This window comes from Cebidichthys violaceus, unplaced genomic scaffold (assembly GCF_023349555.1).
Source record: "Cebidichthys violaceus isolate CVI_PGR_0920_01 unplaced genomic scaffold, fCebVio1.0.p SCAF_6, whole genome shotgun sequence".
Lineage (NCBI taxonomy): Eukaryota > Metazoa > Chordata > Actinopteri > Perciformes > Stichaeidae > Cebidichthys > Cebidichthys violaceus.
Genome location: NW_027176816.1, coordinates 2,230,077 through 2,255,147, shown reverse-complemented (window position 1 = coordinate 2,255,147; position 25,071 = coordinate 2,230,077). Strand labels below are relative to the sequence as shown.

The 25,071-nt window shown below is 44.3% G+C and overlaps 1 protein-coding gene across 1 annotated transcript in view; it reads left to right on the top strand.

The window, feature by feature from the left end:
* The window catches only part of plxna2 (plexin A2), a 179,012-nt gene that overhangs the window by 48,389 nt on the left and 105,552 nt on the right, over nucleotides 1-25,071 (top strand). The gene's annotated exons all lie outside the window — the stretch shown is intronic.

Genomic DNA, 25,071 nt, shown 5'->3' with positions numbered 1-25,071 from the left:
AGGAGCAGAGTATCGGGTGTAAACAACAGAAAGCAGCGGCTCCGGCTCGTCCACACAGGAAACGGACTGTAAGCTGCTGGTACAGTGGCAAGTCTCAGATTAGCCCAAGTCCCTTTCAGAGCGCCAGGGCAGCCTCTGCTGCATTCGGGGGGGTTAGGCATTGAAATGTACACTGAGAGTAATTGCCAGTGAAAAGCCTAAATCTTGTTTGGGGCGATGCATCCCAAATCTGTGTTCTGGTCCCCTGGCCGGCTCTGGTTAATCTGCTTGGTGGGTGCTTATAGCTTTTCTAATGTTCCTCCCGTCCACTGTGCAACACAGAGGAATGCCGAGATAAGCAGAATGTCCCTGTGCTGTGCCACCTGGCCACAAAACAAATAAATGCTATCAACTGCTTTTTTTTTTTAATCATGTTTGGAGATGAAAAGATATGCAGATGGTCTTTCATTTTCAGTGACTTCCTGCTCTCATTTTTCCCTCTTTCCTCTCTTCCCTTCCGTCCTTCCTAGTCTCTGTTCTCTCATTTGTCTCCCTGTGCGTGTAGATCTGCCGTCCGTGCATTTCTGACACTCGAGTGAGTAAGTTGAACTGCATCACTTTAATGTCAGACTCCATGTTTTCCACAACACTGACCTCTTTGTCTTCTGCTGCCTGCAGTTTCTCTATCCGCTGCTTTTCTTTATTCTCAAGTGCTCCCTCTCACCCTGTGTGTGTGTGTGTGTGTGTGTGTGTTTGTGTGTGTGCGTGTGCGTGTGTGTGTGTGTGTGTCTGGCAGACAACTGGATGTTGGGAGTTACAGCGATCTGGAACAGTCTGTAGATCTTACATTTTGCTCTCGACCTCCTCTTCTCAGTGTATTTCTCCTCTATTGCGTCTAGCTGCTGGTGCTCTTTCTTCAGTCTGTCTCCAGTGCAAGAAATATTAACATATCGTTGCCGTGAGGATCTTCAAACCTGACAATTAATGGGTTTTTAATGGTTCCCCGGGCATCACCATTATGTTGCCGGGGTCTTTGGCTAATCCAGTGGGGACCATATGGGCAGCAGCCCGACTCCATACGCTGGACCCAGAGGTGTATTGAAAGCAGTGGGGAAGCAGACTCAGAATGTATTTAAATCCAAAGGAGCTCAAGGCTTTATTTGAAACCAAAGAAAGTTTATTTGTTCGAGGCCCTCAGAGATTGGAGCGAGTGCAGGAGGGCTCTCCTGCTTTTACAAGAGCTGGATTAATGGTCCGCTTCGGTTCAAGGTGTGAAAGTGTGCAAAAAAAAATGCGTGTATGTGGATTTGTGCATGGACTTAGAGTTCTGACCAACGTGTGCGTAAAACAAGCAACTAGTGGCAGCAGAGTAAAGTTGACATTACACCTTACACACAGTCAGTGTTGGTGTATTTAAAGGGACTGTGTGCGGATTTGTGGGCATGTAGCGTTCTGGTTGGAGATTGCAACCAACTCAATACCTTCCGCTCACTCCTTCCTAAAGAAAATACAGAGATTCTTACTTTCAGATGATTATACACTAATGGAATTTTTTTTATATTATATACCATATCTGCGAACAGATCCCCCGAAATGCTACGCACTGTACCTTTAAATCTGTGAGTATTTGCTGGTACATTCACATACATTGTTTTTCAGCTGAACTTAGAAAGGAAGGCGCCTGTGTTGTGGGTTTATGAGCTGCTGTCTGTTTTGGATGAATGTGCCTCTGAGTAAATCCAGAACTAGATAGAGTTAACTCACTTCCACTGTCCTTGCACCCTCCAGTTGTTTCTTTTTCTCCCTGGAATTAGACCGTGGTCGTCTTTGCCTACAGGCAGATACCTAGTCAAATTCAAACGACTTTCCACGCAAAGTTTCTGAGTGTGTGTGTGTGTCTGTATTTAAAGGACACTGACTTAATTTTTTTAAAGCGAATTAATGAAATAATTAAGTTTGCATGATTCAGCAAAAACAAACATTAATTTGCTCCGCCATCCGTTGCCCACTCACGACAACGTTTTGAATACCTTCCGAGTTTGTCCTTGTTCACTCTTCAGTAAACTCACAGTGATCCAATTTGGAAATGCAATCCTTTCTAGATGGACCTGAGAATGAATTACTAAAGGTCGAACGAACTGGCCAAGCAGCTAACAAGCCAGCAGAACACCTGAGTGGAAAGCAGCCAGAAAAGCTCTTTACTCATTACATTTCCTGTCAATGGAAAGAAGATTAAAAACGACTAAAGACTGTGTCTCCTCAGCTCACGCACTTTTTCCTCAACATGATCCACTTAGACTTTTAATGTAATGCATGTTATATAGAAGGGCTGTGGTGTTACAGGATGTGTACAGTTGCCTCTCTCTCTCTCTCTCTCTCTCTCTCTCTCTCTCTCTCTCTCTCTCTCTCTGTGTGTGTATGCATTAATGCTGGACCGTACAGTACAGAGAGTGCTGACGCAAGCTATGTGCGTCCATGTCCAGGTAATGGCCTGTAGCAGTACTGCTGCCTGGGGCCTGCCAGAGGAGGAATGACATTTACTGCCACCTTAACTAGCTCATTAGCCTGCTTCTCTGTCGTTCTCTCTTTTCACTCCACAGAGGGTAATTAGAATAGCGCTGTCTTACTTTTCCAGTTGTCATTCTACTCGTGCCTATCAAGGCTATCGAGTTGGAACGCTCGCATTGTTTCGTGAAATGGGTCCTTTTTCTCTTGCTCTCTGCGCCGCTTTAACACGAGTGTTCACCCGGTCTGTCTTTGAAGCAGCGATTGATAAGAGTGTCGAATCTTTCAATGACTGCTATTCATTGTACCCTTGGTGAGATATCACAGATACGTACTCACCTACAGTGAGCTCATCCTTTAATCAGGGCTGATCCAGGAGACTGATTGGCCCTATTGTTACAGTGTAACGGCTGTTTAAGTCTGCCTTTCATTCCTTGTAAAAAAGACAAACATGCATTTGTGTTGACACACACACACACACACACACACACACACAGAGGCAGAGACACACACACCTGTGTGCACAGCTCCACAAACTAACATCTTCATTATGCCACTTCTTCGGTTGATTGGAGGGTTGTTGTGTGATGTTGATGCGGGACAGACTCAACACAATCCTTCCTCTTCTCTCTAGCTGCCTGACATTTCTCTGTTCTTCATTAGGGACGGAGGGATTGAAGTGAGTGAGGCACAGACGTAATGGCAGCGAAGTGACATGCAAATAGCAAAGATGCAATTAAAATATCAACTGACAAGCCGGGCCTCCCATACTGTGGCAGCTGCGTCCAGCCCTCTGTCTGCTGCTGTTGACTGACATAAGCACCCGCAATATGAGATGTGTTTGTTTAGTAGGCGTGTGAGCGCAGTGGCTATACAGTGTCACACACACACAAACACAAACACACACACACACACACACACACACACACACACACATGCCCCAGGCCCAGGCACATCCCATGGTCTTTGTTGTGGCCATGTTTTCTAATTGATACGGCCTGTAAGAACTTATATTACAGTCAAACAAGTGTTAAGAGATGAGAGTGATTAAAAATGCAGCTAGAGTACATTTAAAGTTCACATGAAGCTTAATATTCATTTTGGTAACACTTTCTATGATTCCAATGTCTATGATGCATTGAAAACATACGTATTATTAAGTTATAATCTGCTTATAGCACTGTATAAGTATAGTATATAAGCGCACACACACATCCTTAAAGCTTTATAACAGTAATCAGAACACATAGTCTCTCTAAGTGGCTTATTGTTTGCTTTAAGCACGTTTTGTGTGTTCTTCTTCCAAAATGTTTCACTTTACTTAAATTGACCAGCAATTATTAGTATTTTTATAATGCATTACAGACATGGGCGTTATAGAAAGTGTTGAAATGTCATTGCATGGCCATGTATGGACAGTACAGTTTGTCTTCCTCCCTTCCCGTTCATGGAAGCCTGCGTCAGTTATCTAGTGGCTCTAGTGTAAAAACAGCCCAGGGCCTGTTCTTACTGTCTGATCCCCCCTTGTCTTCCTTTCACTAATTGAGTGTGCGTGTGAGTGCTTGTGTGTGTGTGTGTGTGTACGTACTGATTCACCTCAACCACCATATCCTGTGTTTACAACGTTAATGTAGCGGGTTAGACGGTAGGCTGTCTGTGACTCATAATGAGTTATTGTACCGTTGGTTTGGAGACATGACCGGGGGGCAAAGCGAAGAGGCCTCAGCGTGTTTGCACTCTTAACAGGTATCAGACAGCATTACAGGTTCCCACAAGAAGTGGATTAGACAGCACATACTCAGCCCCTCAAAGTAAATACGCCTTCCCCTTCTATCCGTGACAACATCAGTCCAGCGTGCTCTGGTTCACACTTTGTTGAGGTTCACTGGGAACTCTCTCTCTTAAAACCTCATGTGCTGTCGGTTCTGTTTAAGGCGCGTTTCGGTCCGTACTGTTCTTTTGACCCTGCCGTGTGGTACAGCACAGTCAGAGAAATGAATCATCGTTGGCCCTCCTGTTCTCAATATTTACTCTAACAAAGTAATGAAGCGACACTAAAACCCCGCTCAGGGACCAGCCGAATGAAGATGTTTCGGCTTCCCTTTTACTTATGGCACGAGATTATGTTGAAATAGAGTGTGAAAGAGTGGGTTTTTGGTGCCAAATGAGGTGCCCATTTGGCCAGCACCTCACACTCTACTCCATTCTCTACAAAACCCACAAGAGAGGAAGTGTCCTCACCAACCAAATATGCCAGCTGTGACCAATGGCAGAGCTTTCCCCTTATACTCTACATTCACAGCTACTTAATTTTGCTTTAACTGGTCTGGATCTCTGGATCAGCGCTGGTCAGAATGGTCCTTTTTACGAGCTTTCAAGTCGAAACAAAAAAACATAGTGACTGCACGCTGTGTCTTTTATCTCGCCCAGTCTTAGCTCATGTCCTCCACATCATGAAATCAACTGCTTATTTCAGACAGCTTCACTAAGCTCTGCTCCCCCCCCCCCCCACCACCCCAAACTGCTTTGTTAGCTCTGTGTCTGCTTGTATTTTCAGCCGACAGTCTGCTTGCTTAATGACAGCCTTGCTTTGGCTTTTCACTTGTGTAAGTGATTGCGGGTGCCTGTGTTTGCTAGCTAGCGTGCACGTTTGCAAATTTTTGTGGCGTTATGTGACGAAGAGGTCTGTTTCGGCTCTGGCAGGCTTGTTTTGGGGCTCACATGGAGGTTTGGGGGACTTGTCGAACGGTACCAGGCTGTCTTAAGGCAGCTCAGCATGGGACTATCCAAGTGTAGTTAACATGTATGTGGGTGGATTAACATGAAGGCCCCTCTCCTCAGGCACACTCTGTCACAGATCTGTCAGGCCTCTCGGAGACCCCTCACAGCACAGCTCTCATCTGTCAACAGGCAGAGAGCCCTACTGACACACATGGGAATGCACACACACACACACACACACACACACACACACACACCTACATGCAGATGTATGGCTGCGGATGCAAACATACTGCACATGCACTCCTGCAATGGCGCACAGAAAGGATATAAAGGCACGTACACCAGTTGTGGCCTCAGAGACTGCATCTACGTATTTGTTTCATCACATGAATTTTTGAAATATGTTGGTGATTTAAAATGATGTCTGCCTTTCCTTAGACGACCAGCTAAGAGTGAACCGCGGCCTGTCAGAGGCAAAAAAAAGTTCTTGTTTAATTCATGAAAGACAGCTGTCCCGGGTTGTAGAATGATGCTAACAAATCACTTGTGACACTTAATGAAGTCATTTTTATTCTTTATCCACATGTCGGTTCAACAGACTAAACAGACAGACGTTGTTCCTGGTTTGTAGTGGTAGTCTCTACCCCTCTAGGCCCCTTAAACGTACTGCGTCACAATGAGGTCTTATCGCCAAATACGCTTCCGATTCCACTTTATTGTGCATCATGTAATGATTCATTGTCTCCTGATTGAAATACTGAATAGTAATACATTCTCCAGTTACACTGTATTACTTGGCGCACACACACACACACACACACACACACACACACACACACACACACACACACTGTGCATGAATCATATAAATTAGCTGCCTCTTAAAGATCACAGATGTAACACAGATGGTAAAGTCCCGTGCTTTAATCAACTTGAATTAGTACATTCTTATACCTTAGTTACTGTTTGTTGTTGGCTGTGTTGCATCTCTAGGTCTTATGAAGGCATTTGAACCAATTTGGTCTCATCTAAGCCACTTACTGTATTGTTTGTGCCGTCATTGTTGAGTTACTCTCAGGGGCTTGCCCAGACACTGGTTGACCAAGCAACCAAATGGATAGTGAGACAATACAGTGCATCGCATGCAGCAGCAACTCTGCTCGTCTTAAAGCACGTATGAGCCAAGATAAGCTCTTAATGAAGTAATCATCATGCCGGCAGTCACAGAAACAAACATGCCCGCATCGTACATGTAGGAACTGATGCAGTCAGCTGCAAAAACACATTTTGTGACCTTGTGATATAATCATTATAAATAAGCTTATATCTTCTTTCCACAGTGAGTTCATCGCTTTAGGTGAAGTATTGTAGGGCTATAAGAGGGAGGGGTCATGGATGTGTGGAACATGACCGTCATTAAAACTAATGTTATGGATTCCAGAGGTCAATTGGCGTCACGCTGCATTAAAGGACAGGTGATTGATTCAACCAAAACATGATCGATAGGCGACCCCTATGGAGACGCGCTTCTCTATACCCCAGCCTGTGTGTCAACTGACTGTGTGTGTGTGTGTGTGTGTGTGTGTGTGTGTGTGTGTGTGTGTGTGTATGTTTAATTTTGTGTTTCTATGCGGTGGGTTGCAGGCCAAGCTAGCGGTCATAGCCGCTCAGTCACCCGGGGAACCGTGGGAGGCAGCTGCACCCCTCCGATCTGTCTCCCGCTCGGAAGGGGAGCGGACCGGGGTGAGGTGGATCGACAGGAGGGAGGGTGGCTAGGTTAGAGAGGAGGGAGGGAGTTATAGACAGGATCTCTGTCTGCCTTGCTTCTGGCTGCAGGCGGCATGTCAGCTGGGCCTTTTCCCCAGACCCCCACTGCACTTCCCCCATTTCGCCATCCCAGCCCCTCTCTCCAATCAGTGATGGACGGCTGGTTGGGGGAAGGAGGAGGCGCACGGCCAGTTAGTTCCGCCCCACAGCGGCCTGCTTTATTGGGCCTTCATTGGGGATTATTGTTATTGAATTATGGAGGGCCTCCCTTCAGACGGTCTCTGGCAGGAAGTAGAGACGGCAGGCCTTCACGCGACTGCTGATGTGTGACGCTCTTTTCCCGCCCTCCTCACCCACTTCCCCCCCCCCCCATCTGCTCCAGCTTCCTCGCATCAGCCAGCATCAGTAAGCATGCATGCCATTCAGATCCCTTACATGAGCACACACACAGACACAAGTGCAGACATGTGCAGGTACACACACACACTCAGCCACACACACACACACACATTCAGATGGCAAAGGAATGCACCATTTATAGTCATTTGCCTTTTGGCTGGCATTAGCCAAGCATTAAGAGAAGCGAAGAATGAATAAATGGAAAGTGTGAGGCAGACAGATGAGGTGTATGAAGGGGGTCATATGGGGAGAAGTTTGTGTGGGGGAGTTTCCTGTCTTTCCATATCGCTGCCTGTCTGTTCACCCCAGTTCATCTCAGTTATTGCCCTCAGGACTCTGCATTCCTCACACTCATCCATAAACCCCCCTAACGCTGGCTGGCCTCAGCACCCCCTAGCCTCAAACCCTGACACACGTGTTCAGTAGAGGGGCACAGACCAAGATACACCCACGAGACTGAAAACCATTTATGCATGTATGAACATTTACACACACACACACACACACACACACACACACACACTCGTCATCTGCTCTGCACCGGCTCCATGCCTTTGTAGGGGAATTGAGATTATGACTCCCTATTGTGCTGCACCCAGAGGATTACAGTAGGTGATCCTGGCTTTGCTGATGTCTGGGACCTACGTATATACTGTAGATTAGACACTGTAATTTATAGAGAATCACAGGATTGGTTGATGTCATGAAACTATTATGGCTAGACACCAAACTGATTTCTTTGCAGTGATGTTTAGCCGATTATAGTGAGGTAATCTGGTTAAAGGCACACTGTTAGCTAAATCTGAGGGATTAACTTCATATCCACCAGGAAATAGTTCATGATACGATGGCCGCCCAACTAATGTTTCCTCTTGACCCTCCTACACACTCCGTTTCCTTCTCACATGAGATAGCTTATGGAGGGATTTAGTGACCTTTGACCTCTAGCGACCCCCCCCCAACCCTAGTAGCTTTACACCTACATGAAAGAACATATGACATCTGCGGCTCTGCATCAACGCCCATGACTTACGACAATAGGATTGGTGTCCCAAACTCTTAGAAACCTCTTGGGTTCTTCCTGAAGGGCTGAGGTTCAAACCAGAACCATTTGCTTCTGAGGAACTATTTTTGAAGAAAGGGTTTTTCAAGGGTTCTTTGTTAGACAAAGGGTTTCAGCCGAAGAACCTTTTTTGGAAGAAATATTTCTTCAAGGATTGTTAAAAGCATGGGTGTTAAGCAATCTTTCCAACCCACACACCCCTGTGAAAACTGTGATTGTGAACCATGATTGTTGTGGGATGGCTGCACCACATTAGCCCCGGGCCTTTAGGTTTCTATAGAAAAGCCTTGAAATATGAAAGTGTTCTCAGTAGAAGCTCCTCGTGGGTTCAAGAGAGTTAAATTATTGGAATATTAAAGATTCTTGGTAGACCCCTCTGGATGGGTTCTGGATAGAACCTCCAGGGAGGATTCTGGGTGTAAGTCGCTTTGGATAAAAGCGTCTGCTAAATGACCGTAATGTAATGTAACCTATCACATGTGGTTCTAGGTATAACCCTTCACATTGGGTTCTAGTGGAACCTTTGTAATAAGATACTACCAGGAACCAAAAATAGATTTAGACAGATATATAGCCAAAAAAACCTATATGGTTTTGGTTAGGACCTTTACTTCTAAGAGTGAACAAAGCTTTCAACTTTTTTTCTTCTCATCATGTAAAATAACCAAACTAAAATGACTGGTGCTTCTGTTTGCATGTTGAACTCTCAACCTAACATAGTTTATGTACACGGTGCTAAAACTTTCAGCTGTGCAGACGGCACAGATCCCAGATTGTTTTTCTTACCCCTCTCAGGTACAGCCGTAAATTCTGTACCCAGCCAAAACTGATCCTAACACATTTTTCTTCTGGCCTGTGTATTGTACCACAACGGTGCGTGATGAGTACACTTTCCATCTGCAGTTTTCTGTCTCTCTCCACGCTATAGTTGAGACAGTGAATCATGTGCATAACTGTTGTCCTCGTGGCTCATTTTGAATGCACTTTGACCTCTCCTTTTCAACAATCCCTTCAGGGAGGGTTTGTGTCTGTGTGTGTGTCTCAAGGGGGTATCCGCTGTCTGCCCTCTCTAAGACCGTGAAAATACCTCCTTGGGTCTGCCAAAAACCGTTAACCAACCAAACACCCCATTTCTCCTCCTCCCTCCTCCTCCTCTTCTTTTTCCTCGTCATCACTCCCCACATATGGACACAGTTATTTTGCCTCTTGTTGTAGGGGAACAAAGAGAGTGTAAGCAGCGGTCAGGGGGGGGGGGGGGGGGGGGGGGGGATGTAGACGCATTATATCACCGTGCCATGAATCCTTCCCACAAGGCCTCCACTCTTCCCATACCCCCCTCCCCTGTCCTGTGAAGATGGAAAAAACAGCCTCTAGGTTTGTGTTGACCCAAACATTTATGTGGTTTTCACAGTAAGAAGAACAAGGAGGGGAGACGTGGAGAGGAAGGGGAAAAGAAAAGAGATGTGTTTTTCCAGAAAGAGGCCGAAAGCCCAGTTGTGGGATAACAGGAAGCCAGAGAGTTATGGGGGGATCTGAACCCGAGGTACCAAAACATGGAGCCGTCTGGCCGGAGTCTGTGGTCAGCTTATGAAAAAGAGAAAATGGAGAAAGCAAGTATTGTCTGATGTGGTTCTTTCGGCTTTTGTTTCTTCAGCTATTTAAAGCCCAAAAAGGACACTGTACCTAATCTGCAAGGTTAGCTCATATTTGAATGCTACATTCAAATCAAGGGACCAATTACATTCAGCATTGAAATTTGAATTTCAAAGCATTCATGTGTGAAAGTAGATGAACATTTCCTCTAAGGAGAATGACCTCATCCTAAATCTAGCCGAGTCGTGATAGAGTAAGTGAAAATGACAGGATGTAACAGGCCTCCTTTTTTTGAATTTCACGGTAGTCTTGTATGCTTTCTGACACCAGCTTTTTAGAGTAACAAAACCCCCTCCATGGCTGCTAATGCTAGACATTACCTCACAAAAGTGGATTCATGCAGCGGAAATAGCAAATCCCGCAGGTAATACGGGCATGAATCAGTCAGGCCAGACAGCAGGAAAGATCACGCTTGCTCCCTCTCTCGGTTCCAGACACAGCAGATATAGCCCCTCAGTGGTGTAGCTGCAATGTACATGTGGAGGAGAGGCAGAGCTGTCACAGCCCTTTATACTTTCACTCTCAATGTAGCTCAAGGCTAGAGCATAGAGTGTGTGTGGAAGTAGGAAAAGAATAAGGGGTGGGGGGTGGGGGGGGTTGTTGGTTTAATTCCTTGCGGTTATGTGCCTTGCCGGATAAAGAATAGACACCCATTTATACACACATGGGTGTACACTTTAAGCACGCGCAGACAAACTCACAATCCACGTTAAAGTATTGCACGTATACATGCTGATACACCCCAAGGTGCAGTAACTGATAAGTTAGGGGGCACCTTGCTGCTTCCTGTCTAATTTTCAAATCCTTGGAATATGCACCAATCAAGCACAGCATCAGATTGCGTTTCCTCCTTCGGGGTGTTATTGTACATCCCCAATTTCTTCACTGCACACACTACGCACACTAACACACACACACACAAACTGGCTGGCTGCTGACCGGCACTAATGCCCTAATGGCGCTGTCCTACATACTTGGTACGCTAGTGTCTGTTGGCAACCTCACTCACCCACCCTGAGCTGGAGGCGGTTGGGGAGGAGAGGGGAACAAGATGGGAGGAGAGGGCTGTCTTCAGGCTGCCACCTCAACTCATTTCCCCGTGCTCTGCTCCAACTGCATTTCGCCACCGGAGCAGCTTTAAGGCTAGGCCATCCTGTTTGGAGAAATAAGATTTCATTGTTTTACTTTGATCCTGAAAGTCTTCAAATAAATCATCTTAATTTCTAATCAATCATTTCTTCAGAACAGGTATTTAGTTGGAAGGAGACAGAGTCTTTGTATTTGAGTTGCTCACACCAGTTGTCAAGCAAAGTTTTGTTGTGCTGCATGTCCATTGGTAAAATTAGTACAGTTGCACTAGAGTTAAATGCCTGTTGTCTCTCTATGTTGCTTATTTCTTCCGTTTGCGTTCGCTGTGTTCTCTGTGAGCAGCAGACAAGGTTTCTGCAATTATAGGATAATGGCTGATAGAATGTCCCTGCATCTCCCAAGAGTGTCTCCAGTATGTCGCTTTTTTTATATTCACTATAGGTAAAAATACACCTAACAAACATGACAATATGACGACATGACAATATTACCTCAAAAATAAAGAAATATTTGGACAAAAGGAATCCATTTTTTGAATAAATAAATAACTAGAGATGAAAATGGGTTGATTGATACATTTAGAGAATAAAAATACATATGACAGTGTTTTTTTTCTCACTCTTCACTAGAGCACTATTTCATAGTAATAGTTTGTGGTAATTATTTTTTCCAAAAGAAATTGGCATCTCAATGCATTTATTAGGAAGCCTAGATTCAGATTAGTTCTTGATTGAATATAAATATATTAACCAACAGAATAATTGTATTATTTGGGCAAAATTCATATCTCAATTTGTATGAGAATAAATTGATTACTTTTCATTTAAAAATGTGCCGCATAGGCTTTAAAATTAATTCTATTTTTATTAGCACTGCTTCAAAAAACGTGATGTTTCCCCTGCTGTTTACCCATTTCCCAAATATGACTAGAAGAGAAATTGGAGGGCGTGTATCCATTTCTGCGCTTCCTCGGCCCCTACCTGATTACCACGCGGCGCTGTGTGTCTGCCAGCGTAAGTGTCATAGGCTGGTCGTCAATGTCTGCACCCTGAACAGACCAAGTGCCACTGTCTGGGCTCCTATTTATCCACCCATCCACTAAACCCTCCACTGCTCCCCGCTCCCTTTGCATACGGACGAGGGAAGCAAAAGCTTTGCAGTGTGATGGAGGTGTGTATTGACCCAGCGAGGCGATGAGGATGGAATACTAATAGGGTTAATAGAATTAATGGTGCTGTCACCATTGGTCGGGGAGGAGTGCTGGGCTTCTCGCTGGCTGTTTGCAAGCTGATTGCTTTCTGCTTGCTGTAGCTATACTCTGGCTCTAATTTGAACTGTATCATTTTGACTTGTATTCTTATCTTCTGTCTCTCAACATCTGTGTCTGTCTAGTTCTTGTCTTTCTCTCGCCCGCACTCTAAATCTTTCTATTCCTCTCTCTCTATACAACAATTAGGGCATTAATATAGACGCAAAACAACTATTATCTATGTAAAGATATAGTGGAGAAATGTGTACCTGAGCAGAGAATGAAGATGCTCTACCTCTGTGTGTGTGTGTTGTTAGCCAAGCCGACCGTGCGTACTTGAAGTTCATGTCCGTGCGTGTGAGAGTGCCCCACTGGCTTTGCACCATCCTCCGACCAACAGCGTGTGAAGCCTGTGAAGCGTAGCACCCACCCTGTGGTGCTCCCTCAGGTAAACACTGCAAGCTCCGTCAGTACGTTTGCCTTAGTCTGTACTGTTAGCGCTGTTAGCGCCATTAGCTACGAGCTGCCGGCTCAGACGGCGCCATGTTGAGAGCGGTTGAGAGGCAATCGAAATGCTCCCAAACTTGCGTTATGCACCTTTAAAAGCTGCTGTAATAATGCACTTTTTTTTTTTTTTTTGCAAATGCCCTTTTTTCATTTAGCTATTGATTTTTATAAAGTGGTTGTGATCTATAAGTCTTCATATCCCTTGTGCCCTTGCAGGGGCCTGATTTGTGTACGTGTGTGTGTGTGTGTGTGCGCAAATGTGCTGTGTGTCTGTGTGTTTATGATTCGGCACTGGTCCTGAGGCAGGCAGAGTGTGTGTAATAATGGAAGGTTGACATTTAAAGCAGTGTATTTAGTGCCACTGAATTAGCATACTCTAACTGGATGGTCTATTCCTTTTGGAGAAAAGCGGGCATTAAATCCTGACGCAAGATTGGTGAGCAATTTTAGAGCTTTAGTGAAGATTCATAGACTACAAAATGTAAGCGGCATCGCACACACAGGCACGCACACACACACACACACACACACACACACACACACAATTCTCTCTTCCTTCTTTGTCTCCATCCTTCTTTTTCAACTTACTCTGACCCGAGTGTATGCCGCTCATCTATTCTGCATACACAGCATTTTCCTCTCCTGCCTCTTCAGAGCATGTGTATGAGTTATGAGGGGATGAGAGAGGATGGGTGAGTGTGTGTGTGTGTGTGTGTGTGTGTGTGTGTGTGTGTGTGTGTGTGTGTGTGTGTGTGTGTGTGTGTGTGTGTGTGTGTGTGTTTGTGGGATAAAGGAAGATACTCTGTCACCAACACATGTCTCTGCTGATGAGTATCTCTGATCCCCCGGTCGACATGAAGACGCAGCCAAGTTGCTGTTTTGCATGTATAATGTGCAAATAGGGAAACACAGCTGCAGTGTACAAAGTCAATAGAGGCCCATGTGTGTGATTTTGTCTTTGTTTTCCTCGTAGTAAAAGTCAGAAATGTGCATAAAATTGTTGCAGGTTGCAGTATTAAGGAGGCTATTTCATCACCTTGTAGTTTTTTACTGATGTTACACGTCTTTAACAGGGAGGGAAAATCTGAGAAAGTATGTCATTTCAAAAGTGTAATTAGTATAATAAAAAATTTGGAATATGCAAGAATGATGCCACTATGTCATTCTTATTAATCGTTTATTAAAAAAAATAGAATTTCACATGTTGTATTTGTATTTGTGTATGGCTCCTGGTTGATCGGTTTGCCCCGGATTCCAGAGAAGTGAAGAAGCCTTTGGGTTGTAACTTTAGTATATTCAGCTTCCGGCAGCAAAAGTGAACTGCAATCAATGAGCTGCGGCCTGTAAAGGCCTGCTGCGGACGACATGTTTAATATTGAATGTGTCTTGTGTCCGAAATTGGGACCCCTACAATACACCCACCAAGTGTGAAGTAGATCGGATGAACTTTTCTCATCATATGCGAAAGAAACACACACAGCCAGAAATAGAGATTCCTAGATTTATAGTTCAATGATTCTGTTACTGCGCCACCTATTGGCCAAATGGCACCAAATTTTGTCATGGTCACTCAGAGAGCAGATCTACCCATGTCCACCAAATGTGGTTGCAATGACATTCAGGAGATATACTTTTATCTGTAATAATAAAAGCCTTGCCAACAGCATATGAGGCCCAGCTGTTGCAAAACTGTATTGAACATCACAAATTAAAAAAATAAAACTTTTCCCGGCTTGGTCCAGAGATGATCCGTACCAAATTCGGTGATGATTGCTCAAAATGTGTAGGAGTAGCAGTGAACAAAAAGATTTGGACACAATTCAAAATGGCAGAAAATCGATCTAGATGCAGCTGGGCACAGCTTATGACTAGAGTCGTCTGGGCCAACAGAATCAAGGAACAAATTGTTTCTGAGACTTATTGTTCAAAAGTTACAGTCTGTTTGAGGTAGAGCTACTTACTTTACTTCGGAAAAGAGCTGGCAACACCGGGCTGGGTTTTCTCAGTGGGATGATTTTTTTTCTCAAGATTACCAACCCTCGTTTTAGCCTATGGAGATAGAGTCATGACACAACATATCCAAGTATGTATGCTGAGAGAGAGTGTTTTGTGCTGGAATGCTGTTGTTTCCTGGCAAGCTGATGTTACCACATGTTCTCACTGGAGTCACAAAAGTCCCTTGAAGGACAGAGACTAACAATGATCAGCACACTCTCTTAGCCAGTTCATTCTGAGCCAAAGAACAATAGGAATGACATAACGGGGTATTTTTATATCCACACACACACACACACACACACACACACACATATATATTCACACAGACACAAACTTTCAGTTGATTCCCCGCTGATCTCGTGCCCACAGAGAGGGGTTACCATGGCAACCCTTGTCCGGGGCAGGGGTCTTGGCCCGCTTTTCTTGTGAACATGTTGAATGGGGTCAGGCAACCCACCCCCCCACCCCCAACTCATCAGTTGCATCACTGTCTTCTGCAAAGGACTGATTGGATAACCCCTTGTCCCTCACAGTTCAACCCACTTTCTTACCCCCCCCCCCCCCACACACTCTTATGTGTCTGGTGGCCAACAGAGGTTAAAGGTCCACGGAGTGCGTCCATCTTAGCCTTGTCTCTTTGTGGCAAGCTACAGGAGGAGCTCTAATTATCCAATAGCTGCTGGGGACTTTGTAGGTTAGAGGTAAGAGGAGGTGAAAGGTGTTCTGTCTCTGTGGTGCTAGATGTGTGGTTAGGGTTTATGTTATGGTGTTGGCCGAATACCATTTAAAGGAGAAATAGGCCTCCTCACGTAACCACTTCGGCATCTCTGCGCTGGCGTCTTACATCAGTATCACTCGTCGAAACTAATTTGACGTTTTCATTGATAAATGACATTTTCAGTGATCATTATTCTGATTGATTGATAAACTCCTGGGCAAAGTTTATTTATAGAGCACATTTCAAAATGACAAACATTGACCAAAGTGCTTTACAAGGACAATAAATAATTTTGCAACAAATCTAAGCTTTTTATGGTAACTGAATTTTATTGTTTTGTGCTATGCAGAAGCACAGTACAAAACAAGCTGCAATGATTTACTGACTGATCAAGGGTGGTGCCAAAAACGAACAAAAATATGGATCTTGCACGTCACGCTTCAATATTATCTTGTATAATCTTTCTCTTGACTTCTATGAATCCATCTTTCTATGTTATATATGCTAACAACTCTCAATTTCCCTTCTTTCGACCTTAACATTTCTCCACTTTGAGTCCGTTGCTTCTCCTCACGCTCATGTCTCATGACATGCCACATGCGTATCAGTAACATGTCCAACACATGTCAAAGAGGGCCCACTGTTATGCGTAGCCTCATAGCGATATAATACATTCGTCGATGGCAAATAGATCTCAATAATATCAACCCCAGCATGAAATGTATAGGGAGGTTATTCAAACTCACGCACATCACAGGTGTAAAAGGTGGGTTGATTGAAGTGCTTTTATTCTCATTTGCTGCGCGGATCCCGCTGGCGATAATTTCCTAGTATCTCACTTCTACCTGCCAATCTTGTCCCACATTTAAATCTCACAAATCCAGTGAGAGAAATTGAAACAATTTCAGCTAATTGTCCCCTCACCTGAACCTTTTCTTAGCTACTTTTTTAATTTGCATATCTTTGTGATATACTTTGAAGTATGCCGAGGGAGAAAACAGGAGGTGGGATATTTTTTTTTTCTGGTTCAGACTGTTTGACATCTCTGTAATAGCTTTCGTCTAACCATCAGCACATCAGCCCTGTGTGCCGCTTGTAACAGTTGTGTTATTGCTTTGTCCCTTGCTTATTTACTGACATAAAATAAGTACAGCTTTTCCTTTGAAAAATAATTTTGAAGAGAACGTTCCGATATTAGAAGTGGGGCTTTTGTTCAGTGATGTTTTTGGCAATATGATTGAACAAAGTTATAGCCGCTGGAAATTGCTTCAGAGTGGAAAAATCCACCTAAACGACATGCAACTCTACTTAAAGAGGAGGTTCCACAATATTACCGGAATGTGCACGCAAGCAGGAACACAGCAAGAATATAATGATCTACTGCCGCTGTATCACCATGGTTCAGAAAATCGGATGCAGGTCTTGACAGAAGAAAAAAAGTGTGAAGCCTCTCTCCAGAGCTATTGGCCACCAAAACTCTGGGACAACCTCCGCCTCACAAATAAAGGCAAGCCTGGTGCGAGCAGTTATCAAAGCTACCTTACTGATGCTGGACAGTTGTTCGGTTAGGTCACAATAAATACCAACGTAGCAAATTATGTAAATAAACAGCCAAATAATGAAATCAATGTGACTCTAGACTGAGGAATATGCTAGCTGAGACCCTATTTTATTACAAACACTATTATTTATCAATAAAAAAACGATTTAAATATGAATGTGTCTCAGACTTACTTATCGCCATACTTGATGATGTTTTAAAATCATAATGACACTATTATAATTTAGTATAACTGTGAGAGCATGTGTGTAAATGGGCTTCTTTCTAATGGTTAATGCACGTGTTTTGACTTGATATCATGTGTTGTGAAGGTGTTGTCTGTACCTTAAAGCTGAGCCAGGGCTAAGTAGTCGTCATCACCTCCATGGTTGAAGTGTGAATGCTGCTGTTTCTCTGTTGGGAGTAGCCCGAGTCCTTTTTTTTTTTTTTCTTCTCACCTCCCCTTTATACTGCCACTTTCCATTCCTCGAAACATCCTTTCTTTTCATTCTCTATGTGTTTAATCCACCTCATCTCTCTCGCTGGTAGCTCCCTCTGCGCTATCCGTCTCTCTTTCTTCTGTTGCGTCAGCTAATAAAAGAAAACTTATTGTGGTGTCAGCTATTTAGTTTGTGTATGCAAACCATTTTTCTCTCAATGTTTTGAGTGCCAGTTGAGGAGAAAGAGTTGCTTCTCCGTTCTGGCGAACCTCATTTTTTGAGGGCTAAGCAGAAAATCCCTCCCACCACATCCCTCCGCTTTTGCTCTCTCTGAACCTTCTTGGCCTGCATCCATCACCGGCGCGCTGGCCCCTGTTCAGTGTTTTAATGCGGAGCTAAATATAGGCCTTGCATTGTGCCGCTGTGCTTAATGTGTGTGTTTGGGTTGATTAGAGTTGAGGCCTGATCTCATCCTACCACAGACCCCAAATGCATGTGGTGGTTTCTGGTTTCTATTTGGACACGGGGTACGGGGGGGGGGGGGGGCAAAACATGGGAAAGTGCTGATATAATCATGTTTATGGTTGTGAGTTATGTGACCGAGAGAAATGGCAACAATACAGAGCTAAAATGGAATTGAACGATTGCTGGATGGAGCTATTATAGAGGCGGCTCTTGTAAGATTGGTTGTTAAGACGCGCTGGGATTCTGTTTAATAGGATGTTTTGCTTTCGATATTCACAATCAGTGATGCTAAAAAAAAAAATAAAAAAAAAATGGACAATTTGTATGCTCATCATGTGTGATTTGTTGGTCACTTGCATTTCTGTCCAGTCAAATGAGGAAAGATGTTGTGCAGGAGAGGGTTAACTGCTTTGCACATGGAGCGCAGAGGCAAATCAATAGGCTTTATGGTGCCTGGCCAAAAATATGAAGTAATTGCCCTTGTATTGACTAAGGGCTCAGGCCATTTTAGAAGGTATTATGCCGCCGTATGATCAGGTTAAGGAGAGAATTACACTTGCGTGAAGAGTGGAGTCTTTGTCTTGATCCCTGCGTCTGTTTCTTTCATTTGCCCCTCTCCTGCCTCCCGACCCCTCCGTACTTTCTCCTTTTTCTCCATTACATTTCCTCCAATCTCTACATCTGTCCATTTTGTTTCCCTCTCCCTTCTTCGCTCTGTCTCCGTCTTTCCTTACGGCCTCCTCCTCCATCACCACAGAGAGGCCTCTCTGACCTCAGTCTGTCCGATGGGAAGTGACACGTGAAGCATATTGGCAAGCAGGCTAACATAAGCCTTATGGGAGCTTATATTGTACAACAAGAACAGGAACAAAAGAGAACGGCGTGCTTTGGCTGTTGAGAGCCATCACAAACGCACACGGCGCATTTCTGCATGGCGCTCGCTACTGACACCAGAATTCTTCAGCCTGACACTGGTGATGGATTAGATGCGTTATCGAGGCGGAGAGCGGCTCCATGTTTTTTTCCCGGTGCGCGGGGAAAGAAGGAGAGAGAGAGGGGGAGACACACACACAGGCAGCTGAATAGCCATTCCACCTGAAGTAAAGAAATACAATAGCAGTCTGTGGAATTTCATGCTGAGTTTCCAGGACAGACACACGAATAGATAAAGATAGTGAGCCTGAGTCGGTACACGGTGTTCTGCCAACTGTCGAATACAGCCAGTTGATTTATATATATTTTTGTGTGTGTGTGTGTGTGTGTGTGTGTGTGTGTGTGTGTGTGTGTGTGAAAGAGAATGCCCATTTATGTCACAGGAGATGCGATGTGACATATTGCATAAATAAGCTCAAACATCAGGCTACTAGTTGTTTGCTGCTTGATAACCAAAGGAAAACAGTTCTCATTCTCCATGACTAATCCAGTGTTTCCCATTAATTACCTACAGGTAAGCCCACCACAGCTTCATAATGAGCCGTATCTGTGCTTACACTTCTCAACGGGTGGCGTAGAATTTTATTATTCTCCCGTCGGGAGCCCAACGCGTACTTCGAATAATTGTGAGAAAAACCTGCGCTACAGCGTCCTCCCGGAGGATACAGCTCGGCGGGTCCGAGACGGCAGGTCGTTGTTGGGAGGATCCTCTCATGTGCTGGCTGTGCTTGCAGTGTCATCACCATTCATATCAATGCAACCAATATGTTTAGGATTAAATTGTTTGCTAGAGCACATAATTGTCCATATAGCCTCTTCATTTTGCTCTCAAAGTGCACCAGATTGATGCATTTAATTACAATTTAGGATAGATATTCCTGTAGTTGTTCATATCGTAATGTATATAACAAAATAAATATTGCAATGTCAGTTTTTTTCTAATATCATGCAGCCCTATAGTGTATAGTCAGGCATTCATGTGCCTCTATTCTCTTGTTAAACACAGGAATAAGAATGAATTTGTGTGCCTGGCTGGTGTCTGACACCCCCCTCCCCAGGGTGACTCATACTTCCAGTCCACTCACCCTGATGCAGCTCCAACTCATGCCCCAAAGGGACTGACTTCATCGTAGGCCTGGACATTATACATTCATCTCCAAAGGGGACTGATAATGAATCTGTCAGTACACCTCATACCCTAGTGCCACCCGTCTTTTACGGCGCCACGTAACATGCAGTAGCCACACTCGCATATACTATATGTGCAGATATACTGTGACGCAGTGGTGGATGTTCACTTTCGAGCAAATGACAAATTTCAATAAGTGTGTGGGGAACACGTCTGTTTTTTTTTCCTCCGAAAAGTTGTGCTTGCAATGCAAGACGGATGCGGTGAGAGTGCCCTGCTGTCACAAAAGCTTTTCAAATCACAGATGCCTCCTGACAAGCTTCACTGGCTCTTAAAATGCTGTCAGCAGTCTGTCACCTGTCATCTGGCCTGAGGTACTGACCGATCTCAACATCCAATTCAAGACCATTTACTGAGGCTAAGATTGGTCCTATCAGACATATTGGATTTGATTGGATACGGTGTATCATTTTCATTGTCGGATCCCTCTGGCTTGTGTCTTTTTCAATCAGCTTGACCCCACTTCACTACAAAGCTCCCATTTCCTCAGTGGAGTTGCCTCGGTGGTAAAGGGCCGTTGTATTTAGACAGAGTGAAAAAGTGTGATGGTGGTGGTGTACTTTCGCAGAATCTAATCCAGTGTGTGGGATCAGCCAAAAACTTCAGCATCTAAGACTGTTGAACTGGATTAGCGTAGATGCAGGAGATAGCTGCCGAGTAGCCAAATGGGAGTTCAACTTTCACCCTCCGCTCTCTCCCTCTTTCTTTCTTTCTTTGGGCACAATGTGTTACTGAGCTTCAGCCATGAAAGCATAATCTTCTTAAAATCAACTCCCAGTGTACTATTTTGGTACGTGGTGTAGGTGGAGGACCTACAATTTGACTTAATCCTATCCTGGTATAAGGTGTTGGAGTGTGCTGCACACTGTGGCTTGGTGAAGGTACCCATGCGTGGGTTCCAGTCTGCTCTGCCAGCTAAAAAAAATGGTAGTAAAATAATATACACCCTCAGATGTATCTGTATTGTGTGTGTGTGTGTGTGTGTGTGTGTGTGTCCTGTTTCAGAAACGCTAACCTCCCCCAAGGCTGAGGTAAGAAAATAGAATTTTATTTTTTTTTTTCCCAAACTGAAAAGAAAGCAGCTCTCAGGTAATTGTTAGCAGCTGTGGCCATTAACGGAGAAACATTCTTCAAAAATCGAGTGGCTAATGCTAAACAAACACTTGGAGACGAGCTGTAAAACAGAGACCAAATCAGTATATCAGTTAATCACCCCCCACAGTTTTGCTTCTACAGTTGAATTCAAAGACTCATTTTTATATCTCTGTTGCTTCTCATACAGTAGGATTATACAGCTGGGAAAGTGATCATTTTGGCATTTTTTTCATATGTAGCGTAACGGTGTCTATATGGAGTTTTTCCCTTTTCCCTTTTCCCTCTGTCCCTGAGCAGCAGCATCCACAATGCACTGCAAATACACATTTGATGCACCTTTACCGTGGATTTATTCAGCACTTTTCACTCAGCAAATTGCTTCACACAGACTCGCACGGTTGGGAATCCTGTGTCTGGCACAGTGTTCAAAACCAGTGAGACCAAGGGAGAAAGAGAGAGCGAGAGAAAGAGGGAGAAGGGCAATTTGAATTGGAGTTTGGTCAATCTTCAAACGTTTTTCCAGGGTGCTTACATGGTCTGATCAAAAGCACCCCACTGGCACAGGCCCTTGTAGCCACAAGGGGAGGCCTCTGATGCTGCTGCCATGGTGTCCCTGCTGGCCAAAGCTTCCACCCGCTAATGCATGACTAGGTGCTGCAACATTAAGTTTGTACATAGCGATACAAAAGTTTCTTTTTCAAACCTTTTTCTTTTTTTGGTGGGGGGGTTTTGCAGGATGTGGCATCTTTGGAAAGCTGTCTTGAGTTGTAAAATATCGGTATTTTATACAACATTTACTTGCCGTCACGACTATAACAGAAAGGTCTTAGAAATTTAGATTTCAACACCAAAACATTCCGTATTCAGTTGGTTTCAATCTGCAACCACTACTAGATGCCACCAAATCCTATACACTGTTCCTTTAAACAATACTTCTCTGAGTTTTGAGTTATTATATAACTGTAACAAAATCCAGTGCTATACACAAAAACAAACCCGTTATAGCTTGTGCTTGCAATGCTACAGTACTACAATAAAGGTGGAACTTTGGCTAAAAAAAAAAGAAGAAAGAGAAATGTGAACAAATGGTGTGGTCTCACCCACTTTGTCACAGGTATCAATCTGAAAAATGGTGATTTATTCTTTACGTTTGTATTACAGTTAAGGAAATGCAGTCTAAAGTTATGTGAAAGTGTTTTGGGATTTTGGAAACTAAATATGGCAACTCTGCGTGTGCTCCAGGATTTAGAGGAAGTCCTCCTACTCAGTGACGCCTTGGGGGACATTTATTTCTGTCCTCAGTTCTCCAGGCCTCTTTCATAATGGCTCTGTGCGTGTCTGTCTGGTTTTGTTTGTGTAAAAGATATCATAACCCACTTGTGAATATCTCACATTCAGGACGGTACATTTTTTTTATTTTTTTTCTCACAAATATTAACTACACAGGCCATGGTGCCCCTGGGGGTACATGTAGAATGTTTTTCAACACTCTCATCCATCTTCACCTTCCCCCCCCCCATTCTTCCTCACTTTGCTCAGTTGCCGCTGCCCGACACTGGTGATAGAGACAGACCAGCTAATGGCTGTTGTGTTGAAATGGGGGACCAAGGACGGGTCTCTGGGGCACCAGGGTTTCTTTCAGTGGATGGATTCTCCTAAAATAGAGGCGCAGTGATTTTGTCAGAAGGGCTTGAGGGTATGAATCCAACCTGTTAGCAGCCTTCTCACCCAGCCTGATAAATAATGCAGGGTCAAATGGGACAGACAGAGCACAGGTTTAAGTACCTGAGAGAGCGGACTAAAGACTGAAGTAAAGTGATGCTGAGGAAATGGATGTGTTGGGCCTGAGAGCCGCTCACTCAGGTGGTAGATTCTGTGGGCGAGTGGGAGTGAGTGAGGGAGCGTGGTAAAGAGATGGAGACAGAATTATTTTTGGTTTTTCCATTTACTTGCCCAAGGTTTTAATTTTCCTCTCGCTCTCTTTTTTTTGTTGTTGTCTCATTCGCCCACTCAGAGGTGAGCCTTCCCCTCAAGGTCCCTCACATCCAACCCACACACACACACACACACATTTCTTCACTTCCTTACAATGCTGTGGGTGTGTGTTTGTATCTGCATATGTGTGTGAATGTAACAGAGTTTGCAAGATGTATTGCTCCCATAGAAAAAAAAAAAAACAGCTTCTTAACGTGAAAAGCAACTGGATGTGTGTTTGTGTGTTTGTGTGTACACACGATGGGAGAGTGAGAGTGCTTCTGGAGTGCTTGAGTTTCTCTATGGGAACCATAAGCAGTTCAAGAAAAGAAAAGAACAAAAAGATCCTGATAAAATGCATTCGCTGTTAAGTGGTAACTAGGACTAAGTCGATATTCCACAAAGACCCACCCTACACTGCCTCTAATTGGCTCGTACTCATCGCCTTCTTTGCAAGATTTTCTTAAGGTTATTGCTAATGAAGAAGGTGTGTGATGGGTGGTTGGTAGGGTTAATGATTTCAACTCAGCTGTGGATGGCAGCCTTCTTATAAACGGCTCTCATATATAACTACAATGTCCTGATTATGGCAGAATTTTTTTTTTTTTTTAAATCGTTGCCTATAGGGATGGAATGAAATTACAGATCCGTTGGAGATCAACAATTTGATGAGGTATCATTATTAAACATTATGTTAATCTTAATGCTGATTAACAAGAACATTTTAAAATGGCACTTCATATATCAAAAAGGTTGCCGACCCCGCTCTAGAAACAGCTGTGTGTGTGTGTGTGTGTGTGTGTGTGTGTGTGTGTGTGTGTGTGTGTGTGTGTGTGAGTGAGTGTGTGTTTCTGGCCATTTGTGAATTTAGAGGTCCCTGGACCGTTGTGAGAGACTCTGTGATAGCAATCTGATTCAGATGAACTGCAGGCGTGCAGGGGGAAGGTCGGGTTATCTTGTGATCCCTAGTGGCGGCCTGCTTGGACACATATCATAGAATGACAGACTGCTCCTACGGGCGCACACACACACACACACACGCACACACACACACACACACACACACACAAATGCACGACACCCACACAGAGAAACGGCAGTGAACAGAGCAGCGCTGGTCTGGCCGTGCGCCGTCGACATGCTTTATGGATGAGCATATTTGCTGAGGTCTCCCTTCACACTGCAGTGTCAGTAACCAGATGAAGACTGGCAAGTCCCCCACATCCTGCCTTGCTCCTCCTACATATGGCTTTCCCATATGTCTTCTTTTCCATGTTTGGTTTAGCCTGCCAAGGGCAGACGTAGGTCAGCCGTGGAAGGCTCAACCACTTTTGAGCTCTGAACCCTCAAATGTGCCGCCTGCTGTCGTGCACTGAGCTAACCCTCAAGCTTTGAAGGCAAAGCTCCAGGGGCTTTCTGTGAACTTACATCACGTTTCTCCTACTTTACCATGGAGCAGTTTGACACACATACATACACAAAGGCCTGTATGTGTGTGTGTGTGTGTGTGGGTGCGTGTGTGGGAGCGTGCACATACCCTCCCGCCCCCCCCCCAGTTGATCTTCTTTTGACAGACGTATAACCTTGACTTTCCCCTCTGTGATGTTTTATAGTGTCTAGCTGCTATTTGGTGCTGTCAGTGTCTGAATAGATAGATGAATGTTTGGGTGGAGAGCAGCAGGCGGGGACGGACAGATGATAAAGCCATCAGCTTTCTTGGGTGGAGGAGGGCCTAGTGACATGTGACATCACAGAGACATATCTCACGCTCATCATCGCGAAAC